We start from the raw sequence: 18,731 nt of genomic DNA, 5'->3' as shown, positions 1-18,731 counted from the left end.
AGACCTGGAGGATGGACTTCTCTGGGGCACGGAATTGGCACTGCAGCCAGGAGGAGGGCCCTGCATGAGGCCCTCAGAGCACTTCTCTTGGCCCTCATCCAAGACCATGGGAACTCCTTAGAGTCTTGGGTTAGATCCTCAGAGGCCCTCCCTATGACCAAACCTAGAGTAGGACAGGGTCTCTTTTACATTGTTCTGTCCCTTCCCATCTTTTATCACAAGGGCCATTGTTTTGTGATTCATGGGATCACTATTTTGTGACCCTCTCCCCAGCAGGCTCTGAATTCCCTGATGTCAGAGACCATGTCTGATTTGCTCATGCGTTAGATCCTCAGCCCCTACTACAGAGCCGGCGCGCAGTAGGCACCCACTAAGTGTCAGTCAAGGGGATGGATGGCTGCCTGGTGAAGCTGAGATTCCCAAGCATCCCATGCTCTTCCCACAGCCTCATTCTGAGACTGGCAGCCTGGTTGGAGATGCTGATCATATGCGGGCTAGAGATGCTCCTTATCAAAGTCAAGACCACGATGAGTGAGAAAGGATCAGGTCAAAGCCAAAGATCCAGATGTGCAAATTCCCCGCAGTGAGGCAGGTGTGACCCAGTGATTCCATGCCAGGCATAACCGCTGCATCTGATTCTTCTTCATTTCCATTAAAGGAATTGTAGCAGGTGCAAAAACTGGAGATTATCCCAAGAATTAAGATATGAAAAGCATGTTAGATCACTAAACTCCAATTAGGGAAATTAAATTGTGCACACTCCCCTCCTGACGCAATATCAGGAGCTTGCATTAGCTCTGGGCTCTGGTTCTAATAAAATTAGAGAATAACACTTTAATTGAATTGTGCTTAAAAGGATCATGCTGACAAATGTGATTGTATCTGGCTGGGATGCACACCTTCTCCGGCAATCATTAAATCCAATGAAATGCCAGTCTCGGGATCCTGACAGTTTTCTGAAACAATCTGTGAACCGTGCTGTATCTTGGAGTATCTAATCAATTTAGAGCCGCCTCATTAGGACTTGGCTGCTAACGGATACTTAAAAATCAAAGCAAATTACTGCACTCCATGGATAACTAGCTAATCATATCGATACAACATGGCTGGATTGTGTTGCAACAATTCATTTCCTCTTTAAGAAGCCACTGTCACCCATAATTTAGGGATTGAGATTCATAAGCCTGACGCAGACAGCTCCAAAGTCAAGGATTTTCCTGAGCTCAGCACCAAGGGGCGCATGCCACCCCAGCTAGTGGGGTGAGCCAAAGCCAACCCCTTGACTCCTTTGATTTACATTCCACTAACCCCAAGTTCATTGCCGGGTAATCAACCCAAGATCCTTATTGTACAAAAGAGAAATCAGAAGATCCGAGGTGGACAGCATCTTTCCAAAGATCACAGAGTAAATTCGTGGCAGAGCCAGGATTTAGCCCTTCTTGACATCACATCAAATTTTCTAATATCATTTCTATAGCAGTTTAGAACAGTGATTACCTTCATTGATAGTTTACTTGGGTCCTATTTTTTCTAAACATTTTATTTATTTATTTGAGAGAGAGAGAGAGAGAATGAATGGGGGGCAGAGGGCGAGGGAGAAGCAGATCCCCCCCCCCCCACCCCCACCGCTGAGCAGGGAGCCTTACTTGGGGCTGGATCCCAGGGCCCTAAAATCATGACCTGAGCTGAAGGCAGATGCTTAACCAACTGAGCCACCCAGGCGCCCCTCCTCAGGTCCTACTTTAATATTCTTACTAATAAGCACCACCACCACCACCACCACCACCATCCTCATCACAATGCAAACAGCCTATACTCATATAGGACTTACTGCAAATTTAGGTCATTTCCTTTGCTCAATATCCTTAGAAGTCCATTCTGTGATTACTGCGGTAGGCATTACTGCTGTTCACTGGGTGTTTTGGACACATGGTAAGACTCCGTTTTCTGGCTCCCTGTGGTTGGATGGATCGGGACACTGGTTCTGGCCCATGAACACGAACGAAAGGGACACATGTTGTTTATAGGGATTGCTGCCTCAAGACCTCCGTCATTCTTTCTCCCTCTAGTCCATCAACCAGCAACGTTTGAGTTGGTCCCTGCTCCGACTGCAATGCGCAGAAACTCCCAACTGACCCGCAACGGACCTGGCACCCGAGCGGTAAATAAACCTGGGTTGTTGGAAGCCGCCGAGCTTTTGGGGGTGGTTAGTTATTGCAGGATAACCTAGCTTGTCCTGACTGGTAGAATTATCACTCCTGTTTTACAGGTGAGGAGCGAAAGCACGCAGAGATTAAGTGAAGATGAGGTCGGATTCAGGCACTCTCGACGGCTTTCTCTCCAGCCCAGAAGTTTCCTTGGCTCCTGCTCTTTGCACTTCCCAGGCCCTCTCCTTATTTGGTGGCACCTCCCCAACACCAGTTTCTGGACCGAAGGGGCTTACGGTGAGTGGTGAGTGCCATAGAACTACTTTTCAGAGACTCGGGTCAGGCCTGTCCAGACCACTCACCGCCACCCCCTGTCCCTTGGCTCATGCCTGGGCAGATACACTTTTTAACACGCTCCTTTGCAGGCATCTAAACTTGGCTTTCTGTGTAGAAGAGCCTTCGGTATTCTCCAAGATAAAAGGTTGTTCAGCAGGTAGTTTATATGAGAGCCGTACTTTGCCAAAAGGCCCGGCTCTTCGGCATAGAGGGTCCGGGTGCAGCGAAGGTCGGGCAGGGATATCCGATGGGGACTCTTCCCCACCACACCTCCCCCACCTCCAGCGCAACTCATCTGGTGCCGCGATGTATTATGGGTGAGGAAGGAAGGCTCTGCTGTTATGTTCTCTTGAGTATGCCTCACCATTGGCCTCACAGAAGTCCGAGGGGTGTGGCTGTGAGCCTGAGCCCCCGGCCCTAGAACACGAGAGAGAGGAGGAGAGAGTTTGCAGAAATTGTATACAGCTTTGGGAAATGTATACCCTTTGTGAACCATATCGGAGTCGGTTAAGACGGTAATTGCAGACCTTCCCCGACACAGAGAGAGGGCAGGATGGCAGGGCCTGCTATTATCATGTTCTTTCAGGCACAACAGCTTGTTTACGGGAGGGCTGGGGACTGTGGGGCGATTGTCTGGTGGCTCCGGGGGCCCCGGGGGCCCCGGGCTGTTTGCCCCACCCCACCCCCCCTTGCATTCGGGACCGTGGCCAGCAGCCCTTTGTGATGAGTCCTGGGGTGCCCCCGGCCTGGATGCTCAGAGGGGGTGCAGACAGCTCTACCTAGAAGTGCAGGTTCCCTTATCAGCCCCTGTTCATGCTTCATGTCCTCCCCACCTGCCACAGCCCCGGAGAAGGTCAGCGTGCCCCAGCTGCGCCACTTCACTGGAAGGCACTTGGAGCCCGAAGGCAAGAAATCTGGGTCCTGCTCCGGGCTCTTGCTCACCCAGTGTGGGACGCTGGCGCTTCCCTTCTCCTTCCACATCCTCAGTCTTCTCATTTTAAAATAAGAGGCTCGCTAGGTTAGCAATGATCGGATTTAGATTATGTAACCCATCCTTTTGGGGGAAGGGATGCTTCTTGTGGATGCTGACGATGGACACAGATTGTTTTTATTTTAAAATCACTTCAATATTCAGATGTATGATGCAAACAACAGAAAACAGCGGTGCCGATAAAAAAAAAAAAAAACGTATTAATGAAAGATGTAGAGTGGTTTCTAGACACTTCTTGAGGACCAGAGAACAAGGAACAAGACCCCACAACATCCAAACAAAGGCAGAACTCGCCCTACAGAGACCCATATGGGTCCTGTACTGGCTTAGATGCCAAAGCTGTTTCTGCAGAAACCACCCTCAGCCACCCTAGCTGCCAACCTCCTCTGAAAGGGTTCTCTATACCCTTTCTCCTTTTTCCCATCCTAAGCTTCTGATCAAAGTCTGGTGAGGGTGCATCTGATTGGTGGACCCAGGTCATGTGATTGTTCTCTAGCTGCAAGGGAAGCTGGGAAAGCGAATCCCTGGTTTCAGCTTCTCTATATGGAAGAAGGCCTTGGTGGCAAAAAAGGTCAACAAGTGTCCCCTACAAATTACAAGTGTGAAACTAGCTTATAGCCCTTATATAGCAGTCTAATGCAAATGCATTGATGAATTAAATATAAACTTAGCCAAAAAAGCGTAACCTTTGGGGCCCCTGGGTGGCTCAGTTGGTTGAGCATTGGACTCTTGATCTCAGCTCAGGTCTTGATCTCAAGGCCGTGAGTTCAAGCCCCGCACTGGGCTCCACACTGGGTGTGGAGTCTACTTAAATAAAACAATTTTTTTAGAAAGCAGTAACATTCAGATTTCAAAATATAAACGTTCAAATTTTAAAATAAAAATATTTTAAGGTGAAGAATATTTTTGTTTTACAGAACCAAATCACCACTTGAAATAAGAATATGGTGCGGACTGTTATACCAATGCTCTTCCGGAGTTCCAGAAGCATTCCATAATCTGTCAGTTGGTCCTCATTTGGCACTACTGCATCTTTTCATATTAAGTTTATCTGTGTTTTTTTTTTTCTCCTTAGCTCTCAGTGATTACAGTTGTATTTCTTGACACCTGTGACTGTAAACATGAAAATAGACATGACATTGGACGTTGTGGTGGTTCTCAGTTATAAGGTAGTCATCCCAGTGGCCAGAATATTCTGAGGATAGTAATGAATGTGAAAACTCTTTACAGTCTCCAAAACCCTCTCTGATGTAAGGGATTCTCCCACATGCTCCTCCTCAGACTTTGGTATGGGGACTATTAGCCCAAATTTCTAGTTCTACTTTCCTTCCAGATAGGCAGAGGGATTGCACTTCCTTCTCTCCTTAAAGTTAGGTGTGGCTTTGCAATCTACCCAGATCTATGAGCGCGTCACTTCTGGGTGGAAAGCATTTCAGAGTTAATTCATGATTCTCCACATTCCCTTCCCCCTGTCATGATGGCCGGTGGTATTCCAGCTGGTGCCCCTGTCAGCCTATGGGACTGAAGATGGAGTTGTGCTCCATGCCAGCATGTGATGGACATGTAGTGTGAGTGAGCAAATAAATTATTCCTGTTTTAAGCCACTGAAATCGTTTGTTATGCAGCATGACCTAGCCTGCGCTGACCAATAAACTTAGTACGGTAGGGATTACAATTGCTGCTATCTCATTTCTACACAACAAAGAACTCTGGTACAGAGAGTTTGAGAACTTTGCTCAAAGTCAGACAGCTAGAAAAATTCAGATGTAAAACTCAAGTCCCCATCCAAGGCATTCCAAATCTCGTGCGTCTCCCAGTAACCCACATGGCTGAGAATACAGTCTCTGTAACAAGCAGGCAGGACTGATGGAAAACATGGTGTGTCTCCGTGGTGGGAGTGCAGGTTTTCAGAGCCTATGTAAAAGAACAGTCTGAGTGCCAAGTACATTTCCACTTCAAAGAGTCCTAAGTTTAAGAGTGAGCCATTCCCAATGTTTAAATGTAAAAAGTCAGTTCTCAAATTCCCCCCAACAGCCAGGGAGGTTGACAAGATGATAGATGCATTTGGAACGGCGAAGCTTCTATTCCAAGAAGCCGTTCCTGGCTGTAAACCTGTTCACAAGAGTGATGTGTGTCCCCATGTCTGTGGGTGGCCACACAGAGTGCAGGAGAAGGGTTCTCCTTTCTGCCTGCGGGCTCCACCCACCTCCACTTGAGCAGCAAGCTGCTCATCTGAAGGCAGAACATGTGGCTTGTAAGACAGGTGGCTTGGAGAAACACCAGGGCTCACTGCAGAGTTCATAGTCACTCCAACTATCACACTCATGATATTAGGGGAATGTGACTGGAAGTCAGCAGAGATTCCATAATTTAGCCAATATTTTCTCCAAATGAAGCGGCATTCATGGTGGGGGGAGGGCAGAGGCAGACTCAATTCTGATCTCCTTTTGAGAACCAAGAGCTTCTTGCAGGTTTCTGAGCATTTCCAACTCTCTCTCTCTAATATATATAATGTACAAATAATACATAATAATATATTTATAAGTATAAAATCTATTTACACATATTTACACATATATATGTATATATTTATATCCAGAGAGAGATTTATTTTAAGGAATTGGCTAATGTGATTTGGGGGGGCTGCTAGGTCCCACACTCACAGGGCAAGTCAGCAGGCTGGAGATTCAGGGAAGAGTTGATGTTGCATTCTTGAGTGCAAAGGCTAGAAACTCAGAATTTTTCTGTTGCAATCTGGAGACAGAATTCCTTTTTTGAGAAACCTCAGTCTTTGTTCTTAAGGTCTTCAACTGATTGGATGAGGCTAATCTTTCCTTAAAGTCAATTTCATGCAAATGTTAATCACATCTTTAAAAATATCTTCAGAGCAACATCTAATGTTTGACCAAATAATTGGTCACCACAGTCCAGCCAAATTGACATAAGATTAGCCATCACACCAGGTTGCATCTCAAGAGTGTGCAATGGACAGAGGCATGTCCATGAAGGGATGAAGCCAGCTGAGGTCCTATGAGCTATGACCATATACGGTGTTTTCCACTTCTGATGTCTCCAAGCTCCTAGCTCCAATTCCAACTTCAGGAATCTTCTGATGAGAAATAGCGTTTGATAAAAGTACTAATAATGATAGCAGATAGCATTTCGTCAAACGGATGTTTTACATTCATGCCTTCATTTAACTGTTAGAACAGTCCTGTGAAATAAGGATTATTGATATTCCATTTTACAGAAGGGGAAACTGAGCCACAGAGAGATGAAGCAGTAAGGACTGGAACCCACATTTCTCTCATCCTCTGTTCTACTTTTCCTCATAAACTTCCCCTACAGTCCATTCTAAAGGGAGTCGCCATTTTATTTTCTTCAGCGTGGAGCCGGAAACACCAATATTCTGGGACTGAGCATGCTCACTGTCTGCTTTCTGTCACTTGGTACCAGAATCGGTACCAGAGCCCCAGGTCTCCAGGCTCAGCTTAGTTCTTATCTGGGAATAGGACACCTACATACTTGCATCTGCCAGAGTTGTTAGCTCTTACGTTTTCTCATTTATGCATCTTCTCACCCATGCGACAACATTTGTATTCACTCTGTTCTAGGTGCTAAGGATGTAATAATGAATAATAATGCTAGCAATGGTAGTGGTGATGATGATGATGACGGTGAAGAAGGTGAAGGTCCTAGCGTAAGACCTGAGCTGAAATCAAGAGTCAGAGGCTTAACCGACTGAGCCACCCAGGGGCCCCTAGAAACAACTCTTCTATACAAGCATCCTGTGCCACGTTTGGGGAACTGATGCCTGCCACTTGGTAATTTCACAGCCATGTCAGCCATCAGCATACACAACGGCACACATGCCCCATCACCCACCACCTCACACCAGGCCCTTTCGTGTCTGGGTAACTCAGAAGAAGGGGGGGTCCTAGGTCATGGCAGGGTGGGGATCAGGGAATTTGGTCTTGCTCTCTCCTGCCTCAAGATCTTGTCTTCCTGCTGTCGGTGCATGAGTGTCACTTGGTTGCTGCTAAGGAGAGGTAACCACACATTTTCATTCAGTAGGGGTGGGTTCTTCCTCAGCCTCATCTCTACAAGAACCTCCAAAAGAAAAGAAGCAGGGACAGTGGCCACTTCCTCTGGCCATGTTACCTCGGCTGCCAGACCAAAGGCTCTCAACTACAGTGTAAAGATCTGGAGGTTTTGTTTTTGTTTTTGTTTTTGTTTTTTACCCCCTCTGGGCTCCTTTGTCATAAATTAATTGACCCCGTCTATGTGTTGCTTTATTTCTGGTCTCTCTATTCTATTCCATTGATCTATGTGTCTGTTTTTACTCCAATATCACACTGGTTTTTTTTTAAAGATTTATTTATTTGAGAGAGAGAGAGACATGCAGAGAGAGCATAAGCAGGGGAGCAGCAGAGGGAGAGGGAGAAGCAGACTCCCTGCTGAGCAGGGAGCCCGATGTGGGGCTCGATCCCAGGACCTGGAGATCATGACCTGAGCCGAAGGCAGATGCTTAACCGACTGAGCCACCCAGGCGCCCCTCAATATCATACTGTTGTGATTGCTACCGGTTTGTGTTACAGTTTGACATCAGGGAGCGTGATACCTTCAGCTTTGTTCTTTCTCAAGATTGTGTTGGCTATTTGGCACGTTTTGTGATTCCACACATGTTAGGATTGTGTATTTTACTTCTGTGAAAAATGAAATTGAAATTTTGATGGGGAGTGCACTGAATCTGTAGGTGGTTTTGGGTACTACGGACTTTTTAGACAAAATTAATTCTTCCAATCCATGAGCATGGAATACCTTTCTGTTTATTTGTGTCTTCTTCAATTGTTTTTTTCATCCATGGCTTCTATTTTCCAGTGAGGTCTTTTTTTGCTTCCTTGGTTAAGTTTATTCCAAATATTTTATTCTTTTTGATGCAATTGTAAATGGGATTGTTTTCTTAATTTATTTTTCTGCTCATTCATTATTAGTGTATAGAAATGCAACTGCTTTTGGCATATTGATGTGTATCCCGCAACTGTACTGAATTCCTTTATTAGTTGTAACAGCAAAGTTTCAGGTTCACTACTTCTCAGAAAAGACAAGGTGACAGAGATAAAGGTAGGGAATGATAACTAGCTTGGTCATTCCCTTGTTTCATGAAGGTCCTTGCAAACCCAGACCTTCACTGGGATGGTTCCCTACTTCTCCCACCCCACACCACCACGGATGATCTTTATCCTCTAGATTACTCTCTCTCTTAAAATTTTTCTTTAAAAATATTTCCACATCTCTCCATATGCAGGCATTTTTGAGCTCTGCAAAATGGTGACTGCAACCTGTCCGCAAGACGCTGCTTCCTACAGGATGGAGGGAAAGGGGTTCTACACACAGGTTGCTTCCTGTGCCCCCAACAGACCCTCTTTGAGGCTTTGCCAGCTCAGCCACAGCAATCCCGAAAAGGGGGCTAGGGATGGGATCAAGCCCCATGATTGAGGGTAAAAGCGGGTGCTCCAATTCCACTTTGGTCTCCCCATCCGAGAGATGCGTACCAACGTTCCTTCTAGATCACCTGTGAGGCTGGCACACCCCTCACGGCGAGCATTCATCTTCTTTGGAGTCAGTTCAGTTTATTCCCGTGTGGAGGAAGGACTATTTCCCCAGTTAGCAGGGCTTTGCTGCTGTATACTGGAAATCACTGCTACCCCCACCCCCCACTCTTATTGGGCTACGAAGCATTCCAGTTCTCTCTCTCTGCTCCTACTTGAAGCTGGCTTTTCTTATAGAATTGTAAAGAGGTCTGTCTGTGCACCCCCCCCAAGGAAAAGACCAAATCCTAGAAGATGCTTTAGATTTTAAGTCTCCCTTTGAAAGAGGGCACGGGCTCCTACCACATGCATTTTCTTAATAGATTCTCCCGGCTAAGTTGTGATGGATAGATCATAATCCCTGCTTTGTGCATTTGAGCACAGTTCAGAGAAGTCAAGTCACTTTTCCAAGATCACGCAGCCTGTAAACAAGATTGCAAACCCAGGTAGGCAAGGGCTGTATACGATAAGGTAATACCTGCTGCCACGACACATAACCCCCAGAACCTCAGCGGTTAGATAGAGAAAAAGTTCAATTTCTCACTTGGGTCCAGTATCTCTGATTGGGAGGTTCTCCCGCAATCCGGGGACACGGGCACCTTCCCTCCTGTAGCTCTGTCCTTTATAGACCTTGACTCCCAATGTCACCCTGGGGTCCTTTTCTAGTCCTGCCAGCCGGAAAGGAAAAGAGCATGGAGGATCACACTGGAAAGGAACGGTTACAGGAGAGTTCTGTGTACCCATCGCCCCCAGGCCAGACCCACTCCCTTCCGCGCTGGGCAGCCTCAGTCTTCACGCAGCTCTTCAGGTGGCTGCTACTGATTAACGGAAGCTCATCCCGAAGGCGAAACTTTTCCTGCCACCACCTTGATTTGAGTGGCTCAAGAGACACACATTTCTTTGCTACTCTGTTTTGGAAATGGAGGGGAGGCGTGGGGAGGGTACCATGACTGTGTCAGAAAACATTGTGAAAGGCTTTGAAAGAAACAGAAAAAAAAAAAAAAGCAATGCTGTGTGTCCTGTCTAGCCCATCCTTCTGGATTCTCCCCACACTTCATAGTCTCTGAGCTATTTTACATCTCTGAAAATTATACAAAATGAATAATACTTCAAATACTTCCTGTCCGTAGGAATGCGAATGAATTTTGTTTGGTCAGAATGCAGTTGATTCATGACGCATGGGTAGGTTATTTTTTGCATTTATTTCTGAATTCATTTCAGCTTTCTTGATTGCCTGTCCATGTGGTTCTTTGGATGTTCCATTGGATAGCTGTTGCCTCATTAATCAATGCGTTAAATAAAATCTTTAATGCGTGTTCACTTTTTATTTGTGTATGTGTTTACATCTATGTAAATAGATGTGTGTGTATATATGCCCTTTAACAACTACAAGTCCCCAGAGGGAGGAGGCAAACCCTAGGATACATTATAGTCCCCACCTTCCCAGGAGCCGCGCACTCATCATGGAAGAGAGGCAGAGCGAGGATTGTTAGTTCCATTTTGCAGCTGAGAAAATGAGACCCGCAGTGGGGGGACTCTCAGATACCAGGGGTCACAGGACTAGAAACGGTGGGGCTGCGAATTCAAACGCAAACGAGTCTGATCGTTTCGCCCGTGGTTCTCATCCAGCCAGTTTTTTTTTTTTTTTTTAAGATTTTTAAATTTGTACTTATTTGACAGAGAGACAGCAACAGAAGGAACACAAGCAGGGGGAGAGGGAGAAGCAGGCCTCCCGCGCAGCTGGGAGCCTGACGCGGGGCTCGATCCCAGGACGCCGGGATCACGACACGAGCCGAAGAAAGACGCCCAACGACTGAGCCACCCAGGCGCGCCTCGTCCAACCAGTTCTTGAGGCAAATGGGATATTGACAGGGTGGATATTAACACCTCTTTTACTTGGTAAATGACAAAACTGAGGCTCAGGTAAGGTAAATGACTTTGAGACAAATCTGTATCCAGAAACAAACCTGGACCTCTATTTTCTGGGACATCTTTAGGTGATCCAAGTGAGCATACTTTTCTAGCTCAGATGTTCCTTGAACATCTGTTCTAGGTTTTTGTTTTGTTTTGTTTTGTTTTTAAAAAAAGGCAGGGAAGATTACTAGGTGGTTTTCGTTCCTAAAATGCTCTCTGAACCTTTATTCATAGAAGAGTAAGTGAGATGGGAACCTGGGCCAAAGCAGGCAGCATCTGCCTTGTAGGGTTCAGGTCTGGGTCCTGGAAAGGGCCAGGAGCCCCAGAGCCAGCACGGGACACCGCTCTGGGGCCGCGGGAAGGTCATGGTCTGCTGAGGTTCCTGCTCCCAGGCCTCTGCCCAGGGTTCGCTAACGCAGAGCAGAGTCAGAATTGAGAAGTTTCTGGAACAGTGGAAGACTCCCAGGCTTTGGGGTCAGGCAGGCTTGAAATCAGATCCCGCCTCTGCCACTTGCCAAACGTGAGATTTTAAGCAGTAAAGTCTAAAGCATTCACTGAGACTGAAGCATTACATGTCTGACATCTCTCTGGACCTCGTCTTCTTCATCTGTAGGCTGGGGATAATAATCCTAACTTCACAGGGGGACCCCAGTCCAGCCTGCCTTCCACTCAACCCAGCCCTGTGACTGGGGGCTGCTTCTGCCCCGGAGTGGGCTCACATGTCACCTGGGCTTGGGGCCACCGGGGCTGTCAGAGGCCTCGGAGGCACCTTGCTTTCTATGTCTCTTTCCTCTCTCTGACAGTAAAGCTTCTTCACTTCTGCAAGGTGCCCAGCACGTCAAATACTGTCGGCTTCTGCTCACAAAGGGTAAGCAGGTGCTCCCTGAGCCTGAGCTGGGGCCCCTCCTTGATAATGCTGGTCAAGCTGTGGGGCTACCATCTTGTTTATTTCCATGTCCCAAAGAAAAATCCACCCCTCGAGAAGCCCCAGGTCTGCCCGTCTATTCTAGTCTATTCTAGCCGACTTTGCTGGGTGATTGCGTCACCCGCCAAGCCCTTGTTTTTGACTCCTGCGGGCCTGTGGGAGTCCTCTGTAAACTCTACCTCTTGTCAATGGTCCCCGCTCAGGAAAATTGGCTCCTTTGACACCGTTTTAGACAAACCATAATGTGTGTGGAGCTGAAAGAGGTTCTATTTACAAGTCTGCAGGAAATAGCCCTGGGCAGAGGATGGTAATTGTAGGGTGAAGGTTCACCGGGGGCTCAGAGGGGAGAGAGGGCTGCCCTGGGGAGAGGGTGCTGTGATGGGCAAGAGAGGGTGCAGGGGTCACCTCCGTCCGCGGGACCTGCGCGGGCAGGAGAAGGGTGGATGGAGGGTGCGCAGGTCTCTGCGTTCTCCTGCAAGCCTGCTGCCCCCTCAGCACCTTTGTACTTCACACCCTCTCCTGGAATGCTCTCCCCCCAGGTATCTGAATGGCTCACACTCACTACCTTCGAATCCTGGTGCAGCTGTGACCTTTCCTGATCACCATTCCTAGCCCTTGCCCGATCACACACACGCACACACACGCCCTCTCTTTCTTGAACCCCGTTTTATTCTTTTCATGACACCCATCACCTCCAGACATGGTGGTTCATTTACTTGTGTGCTGTCAATTCCTTCTGTATTGTAAGTTCTGCTAGAACGTGGGCTTCTGGATTCCCAGTGCCTGGAACAATTCCTACGTGGAGATGGTGCTCACTCCTGAGGTATTTAAGGAATGGATTAACAAATGAGCAAATGAGTGAATGAATGAATAACTAAATCCAACATCAAGGGCCTCTTAGGTTCTCTCGTCTGATGGGCCCCACCTCGCCAGGTAGCGGGGGCGGCTCCCACGCAGGGGACCTTGACCTTCAAGCTGAATACATCACAGATCCAGTGGTGGAGTTGCCATCCGGTAGAAGCCTGGGGGAGTCACCAGAGAGGTGTTTACAAAGGTGGTCAGAGCCAACGATGTGAGGCCCAGGAAGCTGGGTGGTAGGTCCGTGATCACCTGAGACCAAGGTGTAACTGAGAGTCCTCCTGACCCTGGCCCCCCCGGGCCCACTTGCTTAGGAAATGAGGGAGATCACAGCTGCCTGGGGTCCTCACTCCAGCCATCCTCGAGGAGCTGACCTTGGCTGGCGGGATTTAGGTGTGTGGACAAGGGACAGAGGTGGTGGGGTTACTGGGGTCCTTCTGCAGCAAGGGGAGGGTTGGAGGAGCCTGGGGGTGGTGATGTCATCATGGATTTCTTCCAAACCATATCCTCAGCAGGAGGCCACTCTGACTGGGCTGTCCACTGCTCCACTTATAGCTACTTCTCAACATCCCAGACATCTGTCCTCCACCTACCCGCTACGTGACCTCAGCGGGTCACCGAGCCCCAGTGGGACCTCCTGACTAATGGTGGCCATGACTAACACTAGCCAAAACAAAAGGGCTGTCAGGTGGTTTGGGGCCCTCAGCAGCCTGTCCCCAGGACAGAACAGGACCAGGCTCTCCTCTACCCAGGAAGGGAGGCCAGGCCTGTTGAGAGGGTAGAGGCCAGTCACTTCAGTCTGGCCTCCGTATTTTTAGCATCTTCCCTCCTTCCCTCCCTCCCACAAGCCACTAGCCCACTCCTTGCCCAAATAACAGTCACCAAAATAGCCCTGGCAGTTGACTGAGGGGTACTGAGAGGGTCCCCTCCCTCCTGCTGGTCAGTCAGGCAGGAGCGGAGGCCCCGGGGCTGGGCAAGGCCCAAGCGGAGGCTGTTAATTGTACCTTTGGTCCGAATAAAAAATAGCTCTCCTCAGGGCTGATTGCAGCACTTGTTCTGAGGAACCAGGTGCAGGCCTCTCGCCGGGCTCGCCGAGGACGGACACCTCGGGGTCTGGACACGGCCCTCAGCGACAGAGCAGGACAGCCTCCCCCCTGCCCTGAAGGCGGCAGCAAGGTGTGCCAAGGACCAGAGAGAACGTCTCACTCAGGTCTCCCTGGCACACGGAGGAAAATACACGTGCTTGGCCATCACCTCCTCAGAGACACCTTGGCCACCCACTTTGTGGAAACCGTCCCCCAACCCCTGGCCCCTTACCTGCCTTTATTTTCTTCATAGTGTGGCTGGTAGCCTGTATCTGTTCGCATCTGTACTTCCTGCCTCCTCCCCAAAAGCCCGCCCTCCAAGGCAGGGCACTGGTCTGCTCCGTCCCCTTTGTGTCTTCTCGCATAGACTAATGGCTGGAACTCAATAAAGTCCACATTAGCCAATAACTGGATGAAGAAGGAAGCTACAGCGTACAGCAGATCTGGCCAGGTCCTGACTCCTGTAGTGTGGGACAAGCCAGCAGAAGAGAAAGAAGCAAGAAGCAAGCCCCCCCATGTCAAACTCCCCAAACTGGCCCCCAGGCACCCTCGAGAACAATCCTTCCCGTGAGCCCAGAACCCACCGTCTGTCCTCACGACAGCCATGGGCAGCAGAGATGGTGCCCTTTAGGGACAAGGGCCCGAGCACTCTCGGACTGCTTTATTTATGTAACTCACACAGGTAGCTCTGTGTAAGCCCTAAGTACAAGTGAGACCCCTTATTGTCCCCATTTTCTGAAGGATGAAACTGAGATCCGGAGAAACAAAGCAACTTGGCCCAAATTGCACGACCCCTGGGCATCAGTGCTGGAATTCGAGCCCAGGGTGGGATTTGAATCCAGGTGGCCTGGCCCCAGAAGGCCTTGCCTTTCATTTCTGCACGGACAGCCTGTTGTCTCATGAGGCCCCCGACGTTCGGATAGTCCAAGGCCTTCCCTGGCCAGACTGGACTCTCGTTGTCCTGCGTCTGTTCGTCATACCCTCTGCGGTGCTGGCCCATCTCTTTAACAGTTTTTATGGGATTTCATGCATGTCACCTCATCGGCCCTTCACGGCAACCCCGAGAGTTTGTCTTGCTATCATTCCATTCAGCCCCATGGTTGAGAGGTGGCTGTGGAGGCCCAGAGAGGGTGACTTGCTGAAGGGCGCATGGGTAGAGTCTCCTGACTTGCCCTGCTTTGTCCGGGCACCACCCCGTTGGCCTCCCTTTCTCCCCCTCGGCGCTTCGCCCCACTTCTGGCTAATGCCTGCGAGGTTATTGGTCCCTTGGCTCAGGAGGTAGGGCTGCCAGGGGCCCTTATGGCCACTGGGTGGCTGTGAAACACCTTTTTGACTTTTTATGAGCTTCGTCACCCTGCCACGCGCCGAGTTGCCTTTACAGCACAGCACCATTAATGCAAGTCATCAGGATGAACAAAGAACCCTCTGTGGGGTTGGACGCCAGCCTGTTGTATCAGAGAGTACAGGTGGCAGATACGGATGCCGTGGCAGTGTGGCTTCCGGCCTCCCCTGCTCCCCTGGAAGGCTTCCCCGGAACGCAGGGGCCCCAGGCCCTAGAGCCTTCTCCACGAGCTTCTTTGTGCCCCAGACACCTGGTCTTGCCCACGGGGACATGTGTCCGTGGTCTGGGGTCTGGCTCGGATCACAGGTGATGGGACACAGGGTTTGAAGGTGTGACTGCAGCGGGACCGCTCCCCACCCGGGGCCTCGCACAAATCTCTAAGTTTTCAAAGCCATTTTTCAATGTCAAAGCTGCCTCTCTAGGGTTCCCTGAGGCTTCGGTCTAGTGGCCCATGTGGGCCAGCCTGCCCCAACCCCATCCACAATCTGGATTTTTCTCTACCATTTCATTTTTCATTCATTCATTCTTCATTCATTCCCTGCTCAAATTGACCGGCTCAGTGTCCCCCCTTCCTCCTTAACCAGCATTGCAACGCTTGTCCTCTCTCTCCTTCCTCTATTCTTCTTCCTTATATGAGTAACTCCTTGACATTCCTCAGCATCTTCACGCTGTTTCTCTTGCTAGAATGTCAGCTGTGCGAGGGCCGGAGCCTTGTCCCATCTGCTCCCCTCAGGATCCCCTGAGCTCAGCACAGCACCTGGCACAGAGGAGGAGCTCAGGGAAGATTTGCTGAATGTTCAGTTCAGTTGCCCCGCACAGGTGGAGTCAGGCCGTTCCTCTCTCGGGGTCCGCCTCAGAGACCTGGCTCCTCCGCTGAAATGCGACACGAGCACGTAGACCATGCAGCTCTGGTGTGAACAAAGAAGCCTGAGCAGGAGAGGCTATTTTTCACCTGGGGGCTTCAGACTCTCTTCCAGCTCTTCGGGGAGTCCACAGAGCCTCCTCACAGTCCTTACCCCCCATGCCCACCCAACTGAACGGAACAGGGCCCCCTTCGATGAGCTCTACACATGGAAGGTCTGCCCAAGATTTTGTTTGAGGAAAGAATTCCGCTAGGTAGAAAATAAATTATTCAAAAAAAAAATCCTGCCTTATTTTTAATAGAGCAATAAGGCAACATATAATGCAGGAATTAGCAAACTTTTTCTGCAAGAGGTCTGATGGTAAATATTTTAGGCTCTGGGGGTTATCCCGCCTCTGGAAGTCACTCAGCTCCTATAGCTTGAAAGCAGCCAGAGATAATGTGGAAACTGTGTTTCAGGAAGACTTTTTCTTTATGGACCCTTAAATTTCATGTAATTTTCAGATGCCCTAACCTATTATTCTTTTAAACTTTTTTTTTAGCCATTGAAACATGTAAAAGCTATTTTTAGCTTGCAGGCTGTAAAAAGGCAGGTGGCAGGCAGGGTCGGCCCCGTGAGCCCTAGTTTGCTGACCCCTGGTACGTACGTTACTAGGAAACCTGAGTTCAAATCTCGCCTGATCAGCAACTTGGCAGGCAACCTTGAGCAGTTAGCTATGTTCACCTCTCTGGGGCTCAGTTTCCCTATCGGGAAAAGGAGGGCCTGGGGCAGATGGTCTCCCAAGCTGTATCCCACTTGAATACTTAGTGGGAATTTCAGGGATTTTGCTAGGTAGGTGGAAGGACACAGTTTTGCCAAGAGTAAGGCACCCCGCCCTCTGGGGGCCCGCAAATCCCATCATCTGGGAAGGGAAGAGGGTGTCCACTTGGCTACGCCTGGCTACCTTGGAGGCTGAGTGGGTCTTGGAGTCTTAGGGACCCGACGACCCATGGACAAAGGGTTTTTGGCTGAGACTTCAGAGACCATCATCCCCACCCCTCCTTCCCATCTCCCAGCGGGGGGCCCCTCACCATTCATGCCTGCCCCCCCTTACCCCATGCCTTGCTTAACAAAGACAGAGACAGCAGTTAACACTGTAATGTTGAAAATTGCTTGTTTCAGAACATCCCAGTAAACAAGCCCGTCTTTGTTTTAATCCCAGCCTAGCTTACTGTAGTTAATTATAGGAATTTGTGGCTATTTATGTGAACCGAGGACAGGCAAAAACATTCATTTGTCGGCCGTGTAAGTGCTGGGTGGGAATGGGCTCCAAGTACCGCGGAGACCTAGGTAGCATTTGTCCTGGGGGGCTGTGCAAGGTAGCAGAGGGCCAGGTGTGTAATTATCCGCTCTGCCCCCAAAAAGAGAGAAGACTGCCACAGAAAGTGACACCTAATGACTGTTTTCAGCCCACAGTGGGTAACGGGAAAGGCCCCGTGTTTAAAGCCATTGCCTGAGATGTGGGGCTTGCACCTGCCAGGTGAGCTGAGTTCTTTCTGGGCCCCTTCAGCGGCCTGCCCCACGTTCCTGTCCCCGGCGGGTGCGGGGAGAGGTTCCCAGGGGCTCGAGGGACTGGGAGCGGGGTCACGGAAGCTAGCGGACCCGGGTGCCGCCTTTTCGCTCTCTGGTTCAGCCCCGGAGGAGCCACAGTTAGTGAGGAATGTTAACAAAGAGGAGACAGAGCTGGTAAACAGAGGCCTTCCGACAATTCCCGGCCCAAACAGAGCTGCCCGGGGCCCCCACCCGGACGAGAAAACAAGCCAGGCCTTTGTGCACACTCAATAATTATCACTGGAAATTACCCGAGTCGGGGCTGCCGAGCTGGGCTGGGGCGGCAGGCACGGCGGGGAAGGGACTTCTAAAAATTCTGGGCAACGGGGGGTAGAGGACCTACTGCTCAGGCCAATTGTCCAGGATACTGCCTGCCCGAGAAACCCCCCCCAGGGCTCCAGGCACCCTGCTGCGGACTCCCCGTGGCCCAGACTTCTGCTCTGGGCCGGGCTTTCGGGAGCCCCTGATAGAGAGCCCTAGTTACTGGCTCAGGTCCCGTGCTAATGGTGGGTTCGGGCCCGCTCTCTGCGCTAAACTCTCAGTCCCCTTGGCTCCCACCCCCATGTCTGTGCCCTCACATGCGCCCCCTTCTCTCTGTGTCCTGGCCCCCAATCTCCCACTCACTCCTTTTCCTCTTCTCTCCTCCAGATCCAGATCTTGCTTCCTCCAGGAAGCCTTCCAGGACTCCTCCACCCAATGCTTATCTCTCCTTGCCTGACCTTTCAACAAGTTAGTGATTCACTATCCTGTATCCATCTCCAAGCCAGAGCAGGTATAACTGACCCTCGAACAACAGGGGCGTTAAGGGTGCCGATCCCCGCGCTCGAAAATCCACATATAACTTCTGACTCTTCCAGACTTTTTTCTTTCTTTTGTTTTTTTTTTTAAGATTTTATTTATTTATTTATTTATTTGAGAGAGAGAGAGAGAGAGAGAGCACAAACAGGGGGAGCTGCAGAGGCAGAGGGAGAAGCAGGCTCCCCGCTGAGCAGGGAGCCCAATACAGGGCTCGATCCCAGGACCCCCAGGATCATGACCTGAGCTGAAGGCACACATTTAACTGACTGAGTCCCCCAGGCGCCCCTTGAC

The 18,731-nt window shown here is 49.7% G+C and overlaps 1 long non-coding RNA gene across 2 annotated transcripts; it reads left to right on the top strand.

Moving 5' to 3' along the window:
• Positions 1-7,215: 7,215 nt before the first annotated feature.
• LOC141371107 (uncharacterized) lies at positions 7,216-18,426 on the top strand. Of its 2 annotated transcripts, XR_012375753.1 has the most exons (6): positions 7,216-7,298; positions 7,469-7,523; positions 10,746-10,988; positions 11,783-11,847; positions 17,457-17,571; positions 18,291-18,426. It is a non-coding gene; the product is annotated as an uncharacterized lncRNA (long non-coding RNA). The 2 variants fall into 2 exon arrangements; XR_012375752.1 differs by having other exon boundaries at positions 7,241-7,523.
• Positions 18,427-18,731: the final 305 nt, after the last annotated feature.

The sequence above is a fragment of the Callorhinus ursinus genome, unplaced genomic scaffold, assembly GCF_003265705.2.
Source record: "Callorhinus ursinus isolate GAN/ISIS: 27379988/994484 unplaced genomic scaffold, GSC_fseal_2.0 scaffold56, whole genome shotgun sequence".
Lineage (NCBI taxonomy): Eukaryota > Metazoa > Chordata > Mammalia > Carnivora > Otariidae > Callorhinus > Callorhinus ursinus.
Note: the sequence above shows the minus strand (reverse complement) of the source record. Positions and strands in the feature narration are given on the sequence as shown.